Here is a 20,056-nt window from a genome sequence, read left to right as displayed (position 1 = left end):
AAGAATAAAGACACTGTAGTCGAAAATAGAGTCCAGTGTTCAGGAACCACAATTTCAATAAGTTGCCAGTAACCATAATAAATTTAGCTACAAATGAAGTTCAGTTGAAGGGAAGCCTGAAAGATTTACCAGTAGCCACATTCTACTCTCCACAGATAAATTTCTGAACAGCATCAATTGATGTACCGTATATACTAACATTATTATTACTGTATATTTATTAATATTACATAATGTAGAAAACTGTTATGTTCCACAACCACGAAGACCACAATATGGATCCATGGAACGAAGAGTTAATCTAATTTAATCTTATCTAATCTCATACACTTTACCCAATGCACTAAGTCCACAATGTTCGAGAAGTCCCTATACCCCTCTTTTACATCTACATCTACACTCCGCAAGCCACTTTATACTTTGTAGGACCATCCCTTTCATATCCCCCACTCCTGTTCCATTCGCGAATGGTCCATGCGAAGAACAGCTGTTTGCGGGTTTCCAATTTCTCTAATGTTCTCGCTGAGGTCTATTCGCGAGACATGAGTGGAAGGAAGTAATATGTTTCCAAACCTGCTTCAAAAGTACGCTCTAGGAATTTCAACACTAACTCTTTCCGTAATTCACAATACTGTCTTGTAGCGAAGTCCACTGGAGTCGTCCGTGAATATCCGTAACCGCTCTCGGGCTTACCTAAAGATCTCATTACGAAATGTACCTTTCTTGGTTGAATCTTCTCTGTTTCTTCTCTTAATCCTGCTTGATGAGGGAGCAGTCTGATGAACAACATTCAAGAATCGGTCTGACAAGTATTTTGCACGCCACTTCTTTCGTGGATGTTGTACATTTACTTAACATTCTTCCAATAAACATCAGGCTAGCATCTGCTTTTCCTACGATTAGTTTTACGGTGCTGATCCGCTTTAGGTCACTCCGGACGGTTACCCCTAGGTGTTTTACGGTTGTTGCTATTTATTTCCAACAATTTCGCCATGAGATCGTATATTCACTAACGACTCCAGTGGGCAAGAGAGGTGTTGTGAGTTATGGAAAGAGTTAGTGTTGAAATTCCTAAAGTGTACTTTTGAAGGAGCTTATTCGGACAGTGTAAGCGCAACATGTTATGTTTAAATATCCTCAGCGTCAACTGCTGGTCCTTCCACTAATGATCTCTCCACAGTCTTCTAGCGTTGCAACTTACATTTATATCAGTCGAGTTTGTACCGTTTGTAGTAACCTATTGAGTTCAGTCTCCTACAAAGTCCTGAATTCAGTCACAAATCTAGTCATATATTCGGTAAGATCGTAATTTTTTCACTAAAAGACAGTGCGGAACTTTACCCATTACTTCCCGGAAGTCAAGGAACACAGCATTCACCTGGGCGCCTTTGTGTACGGCGCTCTGGATTACAAGGACGAATAGAGGGAGCTGCGTTTGCCATGATCTCTGTTTACGGAGTGTATGAGCATAGAACATGTCAGTCTGTTACAGAATTATAGAACGTCAGCGGTATCTATACACATATTATAAAAGTTAATGTACGTACGTACGTGCAGGCCGATGTGGCCGAGCGGTTCTAGGCATTGCTGTCTGAAACCGCGCGACCGCTACGATCGCAGGTTCGAATCCTGCTTCTGAGATGGATGTGTGTGATGTCCTTAGGTTAGTTAGGTTTACGTAGTTGTCAGTTCTAGGGGTCTGATGACCTCAGATGTTAAGTCCCATAGTGCTCAGAGCCATTTGAAAGTACGTGCGGAAGTACGTATGCATGCATTTGTTACACATCTCCCATTATACCACTGGACCGATTTCAACCGAACTTTGTACTCTGGAGTACTATTCACTCATCTGTCAAAGAAAATGGGGTGAGGGTGAAAAAGCACTGTAACTCACGCCGTGCGAGTACCTTTAATTTAGTGGGAGCACTTTATGTCTTGCAACAAACTTCGCACATAATTTCAAACCATTAAGAAACTTTTTCTCGCTGACAGCCACTAGAGAGTGATGAAAGGAAAAAAAAAAAAATGTCGGTTACTACATTGTCACTGCTCATGCTGTAAAACTGCCGCGTGAAGCATGGTGTGTTATTACTTATTTACTACTAACTGTATTCGTAATACATTTTGCAGACAGTATTCACATATACCACAGTACGTATCTGCAAAGGTATGTAACTGTACGACACGTTGCTTAGGACATACGACGTCATAATCACTGAGTTACGAGAAATTCACTCGAGATACAGGTGAAATACGTGTTCAAATGTGTGTGGAATATGTGAAATATATGTGACATGTGCTTCTGCTGAAAAAACCATGGGTGAAAAGCTTATCCTAAACTCCCGTAACGACCTCAACCAAATTTGGTACACATATTAGGTACGATCAGGGATAAAAACCACCAGCCTCTTACTGATATGATAGTGACAATATGTACAGAATAGGTGGGGGAGGAGAGAGACGGAGAGAAAGGGGAGGAGAAGATGGGCAGAGAGAAGGGAGGAAGAGATGGACAAAGAGAGGGGAGGACGTGGCAGACAAACATGGGGGAAGGAGGAGATGGACAATGAGAGGAGAGGAGAAAATGGACAAACATTGGAGAGGAGGAAATGGACAAAGAGGGGAGGAGGAGATGGACAAAGAGGGGAGGAGGAGATGGACAAAGAGGGGAGGAGGAAATGGACAAAGAGGGGAGGAGGAGATGGACAAGCGCTGATAGAAGGCACCGAAGCTGAAATCGTTATAGGTATAGAAAGCTGGCTGAAGCCAGAGATAAATTTTGCCGACATTTTTACAAAGGCACAGACGGTGTTTAGAAAGGATAGATTGCATGCAACCAGTGGTGGCGTGTTTGTCGCTGTTAGTAGTTTATCCTGTAGTGAAGTAGAAGTGGATAGTTCCTGTGAATTATTACTGGTGGAGGTTACACTCAACAACTGAGCTAGGTTAATAGTTGGCTCCTTTTGCCGACCTCCCGACTCAGCAGCACTAGTGGCAGAACAACTGAGAGAAAATTTGAAATACATTTCACATACTTTTCTCAGCATGTTATAGTCTTCGGTGGAGACTTCAGTTTACCAGATATAGACTGGGATACTCAGATGTTTAGGACGGGTGGTAGGGACAGAGCATCGAGTGACATTATACTGAGTGCACTATCCGAAAATTACCTCGAGCAATTAAACAGAGAACCGACTCGTCGAGATATCATCTTGGACGTGCTGATAACAAACAGACCCGAACTTTTCGACTCTGTAAGTGCAGAACAGGGAATCAGTGATCATAAGGCCGTTGCAGCCTCCGTGAATATGGAAGTTAATAGGAATATAAAAAAGGGAGGAAGGTTTATCTGTTTAGCAAGAGTAATAGAAGGCAGATTTCAGACTACCTAACAGATCATAACGAAAATTTCTGTTCCGACATTGACAATGTTGAGTGTTTATGGAAAAGGTTCAAGGCAATCGTAAAATGCGTTTTGGACAGGTACGTGCCGAGTAAAACTGTGAGGGACGGGAAAAACCCACCGTGGTTCAACAACAAAGTTAGGAAACTACTGCGAAAGCAAAGAGAGCTTCACTCCAAGTTTAAACGCAGCCAAAACCTCTCAGACAAACAGAAGCTAAACGATGTAAAAGTTAGCGTAAGGAGGGCTATGCGTGAAGCGTTCAGTGAATTCGAAAGTAAAATTCTATGTACCGACTTGACAAAAAATCCTAGGAAGTTCAGGTCTTACGTTAAATCAGTAAGTGGCTCGAAACAGCGTATCCAGACACTTCGGTATGATGATGGCATTGAAACAGAGGATGGCACGCGTAAAGCTGAAATACTAAACACCTTTTTCCAAAGCTGTTTCACAGAGGACGACCGCACTGCAGTTCCTTCTCTAAATCCTCGTACAAACGAAAAAAATGGCTGACATAGAAATAAGTGTCCAAGGAATAGAAAAGCAACTGGAATCACTCAACAGAGGAAAGTCGACTGGACCTGACGGGATACCAATTCGATTCTACACAGAGTACGCGAAAGAACTTGCCCCTCTTCTAACAGCCGTGTACCGCAAGTCTCTAGAGGAACGGAAGGTTCCAAATGATTGGAAAAGAGCACAGGTAGTCCCAGTCTTCAAGAAGGGTCGTCGAGCAGATGCGCAAAACTATAGGCCTATATCTCTGACATCGATCTGTTATAGAATTTTAGAACATGTTTTTTGCTCGAGTATCATGTCGTTTTTGGAAACCCAGAATCTACTCTGTAGGAATCAACATGGATTCCGGAAACAGCGATCGCGTGAGACCCAACTCGCTTTATTTGTTCATGAGACCCAGAAAATATTAGATACAGGCTCCTAGGTAGATGCTATTTTCCTTGACTTCCGGAAGGCGTTCGATACAGTTCCGCACTGTCGTCTGATAAAGTAAAAGCCTACGGAATATCAGACCGGCTGTGTGGCTGGATTGAAGAGTTTTTAGCAAACAGAACACAGCATGTTGTTATCAATGGAGAGACGTCTACAGACGTTAAAGTAACCTCTGGTATGGCACAGGGGAGTGTTGTGGGACCATTGCTTTTCACAATATATACAAATGACCTAGTAGATATTGTCGGAAGTTCCATGTGGCTTTTCGCGGATGATGCTGTAGTATACAGAGAAGTTGCAGCATTAGAACATTGTAGCGACATGCAGGAAGATCTGCAGCGGATAGGCACTTGGTGCAGGGAGTGGCAACTGACCCTTAACATAGACAAATGTAATGTATTGCGAATACATAGAAAGAAGGATCCTTTATTGTATGGTTATATGATAGCGGAACTAACACTGGTAGCAGTTACTTCTGTAGTATGCGTGCGGAACGATTTGAAGTGGAATGATCATATAAAATTAATTGTTGGTAAGGCGGGTACCAGGTTGAGATTCATTGGGAGAGTCCTTAGACAATGTAGTCCATCAACAAAGGAGGTGGCTTACAAAACACTCGTTCGACCTATACTTGAGTATTGCTCATCAGTGTGGGATCCGTACCAGATCGGGTTGATGGAGGAGATAGAGAAGATCCAAAGAAGAGCGGCGCGTTTCGTCACAGTATTATTTGGTAACCGTGATAGCGTTATGGAGATGTTTAACAAACTGAAGTGGCAGACTCTGCAAGAGAGGCTCTCTGCATCGCGGTGTAGCTTGCTCGCCAGGTTTCGAGAGGGTGCGTTTCTGGCTGCGGTATCGAATATATTGCTTCCTTCTACTTATACCTCCCGAGGAGATCACGAATGTAAAATTAGAGAGATTCGAGCGCGCACGGAGGCTTTCAGACAGTCGTTCTTCCCGCGAACCATACGCGACTGGAACAGAAAAGGGAGGTAATGACAGTGGCACGTAAAGTGCCCTCCACCACACACCGTTGGGTGGCTTGCGGAGTATAAATGTAGATGTAGATGTAGACAAAGAGGGAAAGAGGAAATGGGCAAAGAGGGGAGGAGGAGATGGACAAAGAGGGAAAGAGGAAATGGGCAAAGAGGGGAGGAGGAAATGGACAAAGAGGGGAGGAGGAAATGGACAAAGAGGAGAGGAGGAAATGGACAGAGAGAGGGGCAGTAGGAGATGGAAAGAGAATGGGAGGGTGAGGGGGGCTAGAGGAGGTGGACAGAGAGACGGAAGGCAGGAGATGGACTAACAGAAGGCTGGAATACATACATAACCAGACAATGGCGGGTACTCACCTAAATGGCATATAAACATGTGCAGCTTTACTCTCTACAATTGTGTGAACATACAGGTGTTTTATTTATATATCTGCTTTGAGGCTGACGAAAACCATTGCTGGCAGCATTGTATGTTTTTTTTTTTCAGTACTACATTGTTTCTATCGTGAAGTGAACGGACAGTTACACTGCTGAGGAGCGATTAGCGGCCAGTTTGTGCACTAACGTTCACAGACAAGGGAGCATAGACGGAGCTAATGAATGCGTTTACAGATTGCTTTGTCAAGGTCCCACTTCGCAAAGTAACCCTGCTTCATTAAGAGAAACGTGCTTTATTGCAGACAGTGCCAAAAAAGGCTGAATACAGGACGTACGAAAAACGTAAGAGGAAACGTGCTCGCCGTTGCTGTCAACGGAGCAGTTTTCAATTAAATCCATCCGCAGCAAGGAGCTGCCGCCTGCCGCGATTTGTTGTTTCGTTCAAGAGTGGTGTTGTTTCACGAATGTGCGATTTATCACAGTTCAGTAAGAGAGAATGTTGTTTTCTGGTCTAAGGAAAATCTCCATTTTGTGCAGAAGTTGAAAGTGAACCTGCCTCGTGGTGCGTGCCACCACGTCATCACCATGCCTGTTCAAATGTTCAACGGTATATTGATGAAAATTCTTCACTGGACATGACGCAAGCCTGGTTAATACCTCAGATCGAAGGCAAGGGAATCACAGATCGTGTCGTTATAGCATGACGGAGCTCCAGCGCACTTTGATACTCAGATATGGGAGTTCCTTGATGAACAGTCTGTACGCTGCCGGATTGGGCGTGGTTCAGCAAGATCTACAGAGCCACTGAAATTTCCACGACGAAGCCCGTATCTTAGTACGGCATACAACTCATTAGGAAGGAAAATCAAACTCCATGTAGCTGACTGTCTGTAGAAGATTAATTAACAACTGTGCAGAAATGTTGAGTCTCTCCCGCCAATTAAACGACATTGTGACAAAACGTAGTGCTCTTCTATGGATGTTCTACATCTTTTCTATGAATACTAGCGGGGTCAGGGATTTTCTCTGCCTCGTGATGACTGGCTGTTGTGTGCTGTCCATAGGTTAGTTAGGTTTAAGTAGTTCTAAGTTCTAGGGGACTGATGACCACGGATGTTAAGTCCCATAGTGCCCAGAGCTATTTGAACCATTTTTTTTATGAGTACTATCCCGTAAGGGTACCAAAATATTGAGCAATACTGAAGAATCGGTCGAACAAGTTTTTGTAAGCTAATTCTTAGAACTACTTAAACCTAACTAACCTAAGTACATCACACACATCCATGCCCGAGGCAGGATTCTAACCTGCGACCGTAGCAGAGCCCGGTTCCGGACTGAAGCTCCTAGAACCGCTCGGTCACAGCGGCCAGCCGATAATCGGTAAGCTCGTACTTTCTTTACACTAACCGGCAGTGCAGGACGGTGGTCAATATCTTCCTGAAATCCAGGAATATGGCATCAACCTGAGGCTGACGTCTACAGCACTGTTTATCTCACAGAGAACAGACCGAGTTGTTTCGCAAGATCTCTGTTTATGGAATCCATGTTGATTTTTATGGAGCAGATTTCGTCCTCTGAACTCGACATAATATATGTGCGCAAAACATGGTTCATAATTCTACAACGTGTTCAAGTCAATGATACAGGCTTATAATTATGTGCATCTGTCATATGACCCTTCTTGAAAACGGGAATGACATGAGCTGTTTTCAAGTCGAAAGGTACCATTTTCTGCTTCAGCAGCCTACGATAAATTGCTGCTAGTAAGGGATCAAGTTCTTTCGCATAATCTCTGAAGAATCTGACATGTATCTCATCTGATTCTGATATCTTTCCAGTACTAAGCTATTGTAGTTGCTTTTCTGTTCCGCTATCACTTAGCTTAATATCTTCCATTTCGATGTTCGTACGGTGACTGAAATGAGGGACCGTATTACGACCTTTCTTGATGAAACACTTTCGGAAGACCGAATTCAGTGTTTCGGCCTTTTCTCTATCATCTCCTGTTTCGGTGCCAGTGTGGTCTCTGAGTGACTGGATGAATGATTTCAATGCGCTTACTGACTTTACGTTAAAGCCAGAACCTCTTTCAAGGTACATTCGCGAAGTGTCTCGCGGGCATTGAACTCATGTTTTCTATGTAGACATAACCGATCGACTAGATGTCAGTAACGCATATTTTAGCTGCCCATTCTGAATGGGTCGTAACAGAACGTCAGTTGCAGGTAACCCGTGTGCGCAGCAGCATGTGCCTTGGCCGTGCAAGTGAAGTATTTTCTAACTTTATAGTATTTGTGTTTGAGTTATATAGAGAACAGCAAGTGTATATCTTGTATTTATTTTTGTATCGTGCACAATGAGAATTGAACAAACGAAGTGTTATACATTTTACACTAGACTGAATTACCGTCATCATCAAGTGAACTAAGTGAAAAGAAGAGAGAGACTGCAAACACTACATTCCGTTTGATCAAGAAACTTGAAGATGCAACTATCACCGAAATCCTGGAGAATGAAGAACTGGTGCAAATGCCTTCCGAGGACATTACTGATGTCGAACCATTTTATGACCCTTTCACTGATGATGTAGCTAATGTCTATGTTCCTTTCAATCATATCAAGAAGCTAACTGAAGCGAAAAAATAAATAATGCTCAATGAATCACTTCAGAAAGGTCAAGGACAGGAACTATGTATCCCGTTACCAGAACAACAAGGAACAAAACTTAAGAAACTCAATGTCATATCGCAGTACGTTTGGTCTACTTCTCAAACTAGTGGGCTTTGACTGACGGAATCCAAAAATGAATCTACCTGCTTGTGGAATTTCAAGGCAGTTAACAAAATTGTGAATCGCAAAGTTACGCAGTTTTTAATACACAAGCATTCTCAACCGCAAGAAGAGAGATTTATGCGACTGCATTTGGTACTGAATTCATGGACACTATCGTTGCTAATTATACAGAAGCTGAAATTCTAATTACCAACCAATCTGCATTTATGACAGTCACAGAGGCCACACACTATCTTGCATGGGTGAACGAGAGACGATAGTCGGGGTGCAATCAGTGTCTGGTTCAAATGGTTCTGAGCACTATGGGACTTAACATCTGAGGTCATCAGTCCCCTAGAACTTAGAACTACTTAAACCTAACTAACCTAAGGACATCACACACATCCATGCCCGAGGCAGGATTCGAACCTGCGACCGTAGGAGTCGCGCGGTTCCAGACTGAAGTGCCTAGAACCTCTCGGCCACATCGGCCGGCTCAGCGTCTGGAATATCACATTCGTACACAATTCAGCCAGTTATATCCATGGAAGGTAGACTTCTTTCTCAACGGATTATTGTCTTCCATCAGCCAAGTGGTATATTTGGTCCCCTTGTGCAAAAGAACGTTCTTAACCGACCTCCGAACGTATGCATGAAGGCTTCAAAATCAGGCAAAGTGGACAAGAGTTTCGTAAACAATTGTAGAATAAGTCTGTCCTATAATATTGGAACAAAACGTTATCTGGTTCTAGGTTCATTTTCACTCCAACAGGACCTGTTCGTAGCTTCAGATAAACAGATACAGATAATACAGGGTGTTTCAAAAATGACCGGTATATTTGAAACGGCAATAAAAACTAAACGAGCAGCGATAGAAATACACCGTTTGTTGCAATATGCTTGGGACAACAGTACATTTTCAGGTGGACAAACTTTCGAAATTACAGTAGTTACAATTTTCAACAACAGATGGCGCTGCAAGTGATGTGAAAGATATAGAAGACAACGCGATGTGAAAGATATAGAAGACAACGCAGTCTGTGGGTGCGCCATTCTGTACGTCGTCTTTCTGCTGTAAGCGTGTGCTGTTCACAACGTGCAAGTGTGCTGTAGACAACATGGTTTATTCCTTAGAACAGAGGATTTTTCTGGTGTTGGAATTCCACTGCCTAGAACACAGTGTTGTTGCAACAAGACGAAGTTTTCAACGGAGGTTTAATGTAACCAAAGGACCGAAAAGCGATACAATAAAGGATCTGTTTGAAAAATTTCAACGGACTGGGAACGTGACGGATGAACGTGCTGGAAAGGTAGGGCGACCGCGTACAGCAACCACAGAGGGCAACACGCAGCTAGTGCAGCAGGTAATCCAACAGCGGCCTCGGGTTCCGTTCGCCGTGTTGCAGCTGCAGTCCAAATGACGCCAACATCCACGTATCGTCTCATGCGCCAGAGTTTACACCTCTATCCATACAAAATTCAAACGCGGCAACCCCTCAGCGCCGCTACCATTGCTGCACGAGAGACATTCGCTAACGATATAGTGCACAGGATTGATGACGGCGATATGCATGTGGGCAGCATTTGGTTTACTGACGAAGCTTATTTTTACATGGACAGCTTCGTCAATAAACAGAACTGGCGCATATGGGGAACCGAAAAGCCCCATGTTGCAGTCCCATCGTCCCTGCATCCTCAAAAAGTACTGGTCTGGGCCGCCATTTCTTCCAAAGGAATCATTGGCCCATTTTTCAGATCCGAAACGATTACTGCATCACGCTATCTGGACATTCTTCGTGAATTTGTGGCGGTACAAACTGCCTTAGACGACACTGCGAACACCTCGTGGTTTATGCAAGATGGTGCCCGGCCACATCGCACGGCCGACGTCTTTAATTTCCTGAATGAATATTTCGATGATCGTGTGATTGCTTTGGGCTATCCGAAACATACAGGAGGCGGCGTGGATTGGCCTCCCTATTCGCCAGACATGAACCCCTGTGACTTCTTTCTGTGGGGACACTTGAAAGACCAGGTGTACCGCCAGAATCCAGAAACAACTGAACAGCTGAAGCAGTACATCTCATCTGCATGTGAAGCCATTCCGCCAGACACGTTGTCAAAGGTTTTGGGTAATTTCATTCAGAGACTACGCCATATTATTGCTACGCATGGTGGATATGTGGAAAATATCGTACTATAGAGTTTCCCAGACCGCAGCGCCATCTGTTGTTGAAAATTGTAACTACTGTAATTTCGAAAGTTTGTCTGCCTGAAAATGTACTGTTGTCCCAAGCATATTGCAACAAACGGTGTATTTCTATCGCTGCTCGTTTAGTTTTTATTGCCGTTTAAAATATACCGGTCATTTTTGAAACACCCTTTACCATTCCGCCTGGCGCAACGTCCCTTGTTCAACCTTTGGATGTATACTCTTTTCGCCAGTACAAAAAGTTAGCTAAACATTTTTATGAGCAAGTTTTACTTGGCAACACGGATACTTCACAGCTGTATCGCTATCGTGAGCCTTCAAGCACTTAATCATAATCAGCTCAATGCCCCCATATTCAACAACATGCTCAAGAAAGAAAATGACATTTCCAGTTGAATGTGATGCTTTTGATGCTGCTGAAAATGTTATCTGGAGTACGGAAGATAACAGTTGCTCAGCACCCAACTGCGCAACTGCATCATTTATCCAATGCGCATTTTGTCGTTTACATTTGTGTTTAACAGATCTCTGCACCAAAACCCACAACATGATTAATAATAGGTACATACAGCTAAATAGAATATATAAATAAATAATAGTAATCAGTATGTTATACCTGTGTTTCCTGTCCTATTCATTATTCACCACTACCTATAAGACACAGCAATATATATAATTTACCGCTATGTGCAGATAAAATTGGTGCAATGCAAGTATTGATTATACCTGATGTTTCTATCGTAATTAATGCTACCAAGAGCAGACGCTGCTTGCAGGGGGAGCGACTGTTAAAACTAAACTGCTGAAAACAGCCACAACTTGCACTTTGTATTTTTTATTGACCGGTTTCGCTCTTCAAATGAACGAGGGCATTATCAGAATATACAGTTTAAAGTTGGCGCTGTCGGTGTCATCATTTACTAGTGTACTTGAAACGTATTTTAAACGTTATGTTCATGTACTATAGTACAGCTAGATTAATGTTTGGAGCTGTTAACCATCTTTAAAGTCCATCTTTAATGCTGTCTACCAACTTTAAACTGTATATTCTGATTATGCTCTTGTTCATTTAAAGAACGAAACGGGTCACTAAAAAATACAAAGTGCGACTTGTGGCTGCTTTCAAAAACTTAATAATTAATGTTATTTCAGTAATGATGACACACTTCACGAATGTACTTTGATAGGGTTTTCGGTCACATCAATTGGCAAAATTTTACGTTCTGGACCACTGAACGCCTCTCTCATTGCTCTCCTTGCGCTTATTTCCACTTACTTCGGATTTTGATTATCAGCAAGGTTTTTGACTTGTCTTGAATGTGCGATGTTCTCTTTGTTTACGTAGTAGTTTTGTAACATCATGGCGGGTGTTTACATCCCTTATGACCTTGCTCGGCACATACTTCTCTACGGAATACTGAATGATGCTTCTGAATTTTTTCCCTTTGTGTTCTACGTCTTCGTTCTGATATTTGATGTTGAGTAGTCAGATACTCAACAATTTGTATCCTTCCACTCTTACTAAGAAAAAATATTGTCGTACCGTTTTTAATGTTCCTTGTAATATCCGTAGCCATAGATGCTACCACTATCAATGGCTTATGACCAGAGTAACGATGAAACTCTTAAACTGCATAGTATACAGCAATATTTTATTTAGAATAGACAAGTCAATATTACACGAACAAGCTTTCAAAATACTCTACCCATAACACGCATTATAAAATGCAAACGCCGGAGCTTCCGGTTGACAGGCCCCGTGTACATATTTGCTGAAACCTGTTACACGGACGCGTGTGTTCTCGTGCTTTGAAAGGCATTAATGGGAAATTCGAGCTGCAATCTAACGCTTTGTTTGAAAAGTATAACAAACATTTTTTAATAACACAGCGCTTCTGCAGACTAGATTTAGGGCACCTGCTGAAAGCTGGACGAAGCGAGGGAACATCTACCAAATTCCGAACAAAAGTTTCTCTGGCATTCATGAAGATGCGACAAATATTTATTAGCAACATGCAAAAGTGCATGTTTAAGCCAGCGTGCCGACAAATAACGAGACGTCTTCGTGTGCTCTGCGTCCGCTGCTGGAAGCGAAAGATTAAGTTTTAACCAAACAGCCGGCCGTAGTGGCCGAAAGGAAAATGTGCTGAACACTTTATTTAGTATACACTGCTGGTATTGCGTTGAAAATACCTACACAGTAGTGCAAATGTTGCCTTCTTCGTAAAGCATTTACATATTTAATTATTCGTGATTTTGTTTGAAACATCCTGAAAAATCTAGGTAACTGCAGCTTGAGAAACTGCTGTGATACGATTATACGAAAAAGGTTAAAATTGTTGTGTCTTACTCTGAAGTTTCAATAAAGGAATTTTATAGCTGCCATACTGCAGCTCGAGGCGCTGTTACGTGTACGTGACGTTGTATGATATTCTCGTAATACATTACTCAAGAATGTGCTTTAATCCAAGCGAAATCTATTACTCGATTGCGCTTTCTACACTTTATAACCATCTATGCTAGAAATTGTAGTTGCAGAGGGCATATCTTTCACCCTCTCATTGCAAATACGTTCGGCCGGCCGGAGTGGCCGAGCAGTTCTAGGCGATACAGTCTGGAACCGCTACGGTCGCAGGTTCGAATCCTGCCACGGGCATGGATGTGTGTGATGTCCTTAGGTTAGTTAGGTTTAAGTAGTTCTAAGTTCTAGGGGACTGATCCTGCGCAGTTCCCCTCACACCTGAGATAAGTGATGGTATATATTATGTTTCCTAGTCCTGATACGATGATCAGGAGTGTCTTTCATCCATTTAGCATGATTGTCCTTACCAAAAAAAAAGTTTACTATTTTTCTGATTTGTATCACTGTATCTCCACCTCCTTCACTTTGTGTATCGTGTCCACCATATAGTTCGGAGTCTGAGTCTACACCTTCATCACCTGATTCTTTATTAGCCATTTCATTTAGTTATATATAGTTTAACACATCTCCTCTCTCATCCATTTTAGCTCTCTACTGAAATCAACAGGGTGATTCAGCGTACTGAATGCGAGATGAGATCGTATTTGTGTTACAAAAGAAGATATCACAAGTGCTATTGTGGGTCCTGCAGACCCAAACATTACTTACCTGCTTGCTACCGGCGATTCTGGCAGACACGTCAAATTCACTCCTACACAATGAACTTCGATCCACATTCAACAATCAAATTTCACAACAGTGAAAGATAAGAAGCTACACGAAATGCGGCACGGTTATAGTACCAAAAACTAATCACTCTGGGTCTTTGAGGCCCGACAGTAACAACGGAAGGTCAATCCGCGCGCGGTAGTTACATCCCTTAAAACGTTGACACTATTGTCAGTCGATAAACAGTGCGCGTCGTACGAATGTGTCGGGTTTGCGAGTGGGTTATCTGCACCCGACCGTGACACCGGCGACCGGGGCGGTTGCACGAGTTTGTCCTCTGGACATAGGCTGACACGGTCGCGCGATTCGCACTCTTCACAGGTTGCGACACGTCACTCGTGTGAGCGGCGTGGCCGGCCCAAGTCCGCTTGCGTCATGCGCAGTGCTCAGTGTGGGGTTTAGTCAGCGCCGGACGCGTAGCTGATGGAAGAGTACTGCCGTCAGTCGCTGGGGCTCTGCTTGTGCAGAAATCCAACGGCTCGACCACTTTACGTCACAGCTCCAGAAATCACGGTATCTGCTCGGGCTTTCCATCGACCGCGATATGGCGACTGCTTTTGATACTACACCTTCACGTCGTATCTCAAGGCTTTCTCACACTGGAAGGTACCGGACGGCAGCCACCGCACACGATCCGACAACACCCCGGATGCCTCGTAGCTTGTGTTGTCAGTTGCTATGATAACTCGCGTGACCGCTACGGTCGCAGGTTCGAATCCTGCCTCGGGCATGGATGTGTGTGATGTCCTTAGGTTAGTTAGGTTTAAGTAGTTCTAAGTTCTAGGGGACTTATGACCACAGCAGTTGAGTCCCATAGTGCTCAGAGCCATTTGAACCCATATCCAGCCCATCACGCAGAATTCCAAACTTCATCAGGATCCACTGAAAGCACTATGACAGCTAGGCAGGAGGTGAAAAAACTTGGATTTCATGGTCGAGCGGCTGCTCGTAAGCCCCACACACGCCGGTAAATGCCAAACGACGTCTCGCTTGGTGTAAGGAACGTAAACATTGGACGATTGAACAGTGGAAAAACATTGTGTGGAGTAACGAATCACGATATACAATATAATTCGATGGCAGAATGTGGATATGGCGATTTACCGGTGAACGTCATATGCCAGCGTGTGTAGTGCCAACAGTAAAATTCGGAGACGGTGGTGTTATGGTGCGGTCGTGTTTTTTATGGAGGGGCTTGCACCCCTTGTTGTTTTGCGTCGGAACGCCGTTCTGGCCGAAATTAAGTCCTGTTCACAACCATGTACTCTATTGTTATGCCAGAGGAAGAAAAAGCCATTCTCTTACTTAACAGGTTAAGGGGAGGGTGGAGGGGGGGGGGGGCCCACACGACAGACTGTAGATCACCGGCAGAAGTGTCGGGGCAATAACGCACGCGTCAGACACCTTTTGGGAACGTGGAGATGACAATAATGCACAACTACGATGTGTAGCTATGTATCTAATATATCAACGATGAAAGCAAAGTCGACAATTCTGGGTCCATACAATTGTCAGGAAACGATTACTTACGGAGCATTTTCATACATTACACGTGGATTTATGTGAGCATTCTGAGAAGTTCAACTATTATCGTATGTCTAACAGCTCATTCGACGAGCTGCTGTGCATACTGTGCACAAAATTATCACATCAAGATACTGTAATGAGAAAATATGCAGCAGTCGAGGAAGAGCAGTCAGTTACAGTAAGGTAAGAAAAGCATTTTTATTGTTTTCTCGTACATATCATACATACATAATGGCTAATTTTCATCTATGTATCCCAACTCCAACAATTCGTAACTATCAGTTCATTCTTGTGAGTAGGAGAATTCCGGTGAATTTGTTAGCTGTGGCGAAATCACAGGAGGACTTATTGCAGGTCTGGGTGTTGCCACTGTAAGATGAGTGTCCACGGGCAGGCCGTTGATTCCAGGAACTGGCTGATTGTTCAGCTGTGATCAATACAGCACTTTTAGGTATGCCTTGTTGTTGGGAACATGCGCTAGTGAATGGATGTATCTACGACATGTTCGATGGTGTGTGCTGCAATATTCCTGATCTGTGGTTTGAAACCCGTTGAGACTGCTCGAATCTGACTGTAGTGTTCATAATTTCGCTTGTCAACAATCCCGTAACTTTTGTTCACGATAGTGACTCTTGAAAGAGGGAATGAGCGGGTGCACAGAAGACTCATCATCATCAATTGCTACTGGCATACTATTATGTTGACTGCGACTCATTACCTTATTTAAGGTCTTGCAGACTTTCGTAGTCCTTACATGAAATGTATGTAGGGCGGCATTATGATCGTTCTGCAGTCAGTTTCAAAGGCCGGTTCTCAATAGTTTTTATCGAAATGAACGTCCCCTTTCCTCCAGGGATTCCCACATCAGTTCCCAAAGAATCTCTATAACACTTCTGTTGCTTTGTTCTAATCTACCAATAACAAATTTAGCAGCTTAACAAATCTAGAGGCTTAACAATACCTCATCGCCTATTGACATCTCATTACATACAAATATTAAAATGTCACGGTGTAAAAAAGCCATGCCAGTCTTGTTTTTAACAATAACGGGCACTGAATGTCCTTCAACAATTCGTTTTAATGTATGTTAATATTGTTTCTATCGTGCCCATTAAAATTTTTCGGATAGAATTACATTATTAGCGCTGCTGTTATAACCATAAAATCTGAATATGGAATTAAAAAGCATAAAAACATTTTCCTTAAGAGACATCAACTTTTCGATCAAGCCGGCCGAAATGGCTGTGCGGTTCTAGGCGCTGCAGTCTGGAACCGCGAGACCGCTACGGACGCAGGTTCGAATCCTGCCTCGGGCATGGATGTGTGTGATGTCCTTAGGTTAGTTAGGTTTAACTAGTTCTAAGTTCTAGGGGACTAATGATCTCAGAAGTTGAGTCCCACAGTGCTCAGAGCCATTTGAACCTTTTTTTTCGATTAAACTACTTTTAGGAATGATTTTATCGGCAAACAAATACAGTTGCTTTTTCACTACCTTCTTGCATTCTGTTGGTGGAAATTACAATTTTCCTAACTGTTTAAGAGCCATTGATGATGTGCATATACTTGTATGCATAAGAATGCTGCCTACGACGGGTTCAGACCACTTCAATTATAAACAATAGTTCTCTGTATACTTCTAGCTATGTTGAACTCTGTTTACTGCTTCACGTATGTTGATATAAGTGTTTATGGCAAATCTAGCGACTGTAATGTACTTAAAAGTTCATCTCCTGGACAACGTTTAGCTGAAGGTCGCTTGCATATACCAGGTAAACGTATGTCTTTTGTTTTCAAACGAGGTGGGGCTATGCAGCGTAAATACACATTTTGAAATCTTATCCTATTATATTTGAATGTGAAGAAAATGATTTTTAACAACAGATTATGTAGGATAATGCGTATGTTGGAACGTAAGAATGAATGTAAGAAAGCAAGGCGGTATTCGCTTTGACGAAACATTATATGGACCGCACTCTGATAGTATGACACTGCAAGGCAAAAGAGGTATCAATAGCGGACTTAGGGAGCACATCCTATAAAATAAGCAATCTATTTAAAAACACACACATTAAAATAAGCTTCCACACAAACAACAAACTTCAGCAGTTAGCAGTTCACAACTTAAAGAATAACAACCCCACATACAAAAAATTCAGCATATACAACCTCAGCTGTCAAATTTGCCCCTCTTACCATATAGGACAAACTGGAAGAAGCCTTGAAACACGGTTCAAAGAGCATACAGATGCCAAACGTTCGAACAAATTTCAAAATCCACATTTGCCATGAACACAACTACCAACAGTCATAGAATAAAGAGCATTAAGGACCATGTACAAGTACTGCAACATGCTCAGAAAGGTAGCTAAATGAATTTGCTTGAGGAGATTCAAATATATGTACATAAAAGCAAATCTCCACAAAATCATCTCAATAGACGAACCGAGTTAGCCAATGCAGCCTTTCTTCAAAATTTCATTCACCTGCTTTCCATTTTTTTAGCTAATGAAATGTCCAGTGTTGTACTATTTATACATGCACATCCATCCCAAACCACTTATTGTGCTTGCAAAGTATGCCATAATATGTTCATAGTTGTAATACTTATTTATGTACATGTGGCCCTTATCACTTACTTTGGTTTCAATGTATACCATAATATTTATGAAATATCACTGCAGTAACACTTTGCAACTGACTGCTTTATTTATCTTAATTTTAATCAGTTCTTTTTCAATGTAAATAGTAATTATGTGACATTGGCAATTTGTAAGTTTTTACTGTCACATACATGTACATAACGAAATATGTCAGAGCGAAAGTCTTTGGCATTGTTATCGTTGTAACATCGCCATCTTTGTATAAATACCTCCATGTGATGAAACTTCTTAGTGTGTGAGTGGTGTTTTACATTATGTACATACATACGCATAAGAAGTCCATTATACTGTTTTCGCTGCTGCAAGATCATAAGCAGTATGCACTTGAACATAATGCCGTGGATTCTTCATCGTAAGAAACCGAAACATCTTCCCTTTAATAATTTTTTTACATCACTTAAAATCGTTGTGAGGCACAATTACAGTTAAAAAGACATTGCCTCGCATCTTGTTTCGGTCGTAGGGCACCACCACCCCGAGGAAATTTCGTCAGTTGGGGAAACAAAATGCGAAATCTAATGCAAAAAGTGACCTAGCCGTCTGAAGATCAACTTGTACGTTCGAAACCGGTAACGGCGCTGTTTAAATAAATAAACAGCACCTTAAAAAGTGGCTGGCCGCTGTAATCTATGCAAGAGTCAACCTACAGATTAGGGATTACTTCGCCAATTGTTTTACGCAGGATGGCTACTCAAATTTGGAAAAAAAAACAGTGAGAATTCCAGGTATGGGTAACAATATACCACAATAATGATTTTTCTTTCCTCTCAGCTGAGCTACGTATATAAGCCGGGTTCCCACTGGGCGTGAGACTCTAGCTTGAGGCATACTGTCATGTGCACGGAAGGTCGTGAGTTTGACCTTGAAGTCACAGGCAGGCGTTAAGGACTCACGCTTCAAATCAAACGTGTTTCATTTTTCAGTTGTAAGTTTACGTCTTCTGTTTTTTTTTTTTTTAAACGGTCTGGAGTAAACACTAACGACGCTATAAAGAAAAAATCTTCTGGTTTGAGAGGATGAATTCTTTTATTGGCCCATTCATTCAGCAATGAACCGTACAATCAATTCTGGTAAGTCAAATAAAAGTTTATGTTTCCAGTTTTAAAACTTCATATACTTCAAAATTGTGTCTTACATTTACATTATAACGACAATTTTTATAATTATTATGCAAAACAATAGGTATCTTAGAGAAATTGTAACCCCTTCTTTAAATGCAATATTTAGCACCATAAACACTACAGTCTACCTATCTATCTATCTATCTATATCCGGATCCCGCGCCGGCCCAAGTGACCGAGCGGTTTTAGGCGCTACAGTCTGGAACCGCGAGACCGCTACGGTCGCAGGTTCGAATCCTGCCTCGGGCATGGATGTTTGTGATGTCCTTAGGTTAGGTAGGTTTAAGTAGTTCTAAGTTCTAGGGGACTGATGACCACAGATGTTAAGTCCCATAGTGCTCAGAGCCATTTGAACCATTTGAACCGGATCCCGCTCCAGCTACTGCCGGGTCTGAATGCTGACGAGTCCTCTCCATTTGGCTCGGTCCTCCCACCACTTTTCTTCCTCCACTTGCAGTGCCAGGTCACACCTCTCCTTTCCACAGATATTCTCACTCCCATTTTCCACCGAATCACTACAGTCATATGACAAAATTATATGTAGCAATACATCTACTTTGTCAACGCATGCAAATTGAAGTTGACTCTGTACAAATTAACTGAGCACAATACTGACACTGATGTGATCTACAGTTCTATTCACTTTGCCAGGACACAGCAGCTTCATTATTAAAGTAATCACGGTACCTCTGCTGAATTTGTTGTACCTGTCGATGCGGAAGTCTGTGGGCCGTTTGCGGAAGGTTCTGTAGGCCAGTAATTTCTTCTTGACGCCACGATTCAGGGAAACTACGATAGTTTCCATCCTCACAGTGATTTAACCTGCTGAGATGTAGGCAGGTTT

At 42.4% G+C, this 20,056-nt stretch overlaps 1 protein-coding gene across 3 annotated transcripts in view; it reads right to left on the bottom strand.

Moving 5' to 3' along the window:
- Nucleotides 1-20,056, bottom strand: part of LOC126470446 (1-acyl-sn-glycerol-3-phosphate acyltransferase alpha-like) — a 790,262-nt gene that overhangs the window by 575,211 nt on the left and 194,995 nt on the right. Inside the window, exon 1 of one of the 3 annotated variants that reach the window (XM_050098284.1) lies at nt 13,845-14,101. The exons of the other annotated variants lie outside the window; for them this stretch is intronic. The gene's annotated coding sequence lies outside the window, so the exon portion shown is untranslated. Of the gene's footprint in view, nt 1-13,844; nt 14,102-20,056 lie in introns of those variants that run through there. 3 annotated transcript variants of the gene reach the window in all.

This window comes from Schistocerca serialis, chromosome 3 (assembly GCF_023864345.2).
Source record: "Schistocerca serialis cubense isolate TAMUIC-IGC-003099 chromosome 3, iqSchSeri2.2, whole genome shotgun sequence".
Classification (NCBI taxonomy): Eukaryota; Metazoa; Arthropoda; class Insecta; order Orthoptera; family Acrididae; genus Schistocerca; species Schistocerca serialis.
The sequence above is the reverse complement of the archived record's forward strand: the minus strand, read 5'-3'. Positions and strand labels throughout refer to the sequence as shown.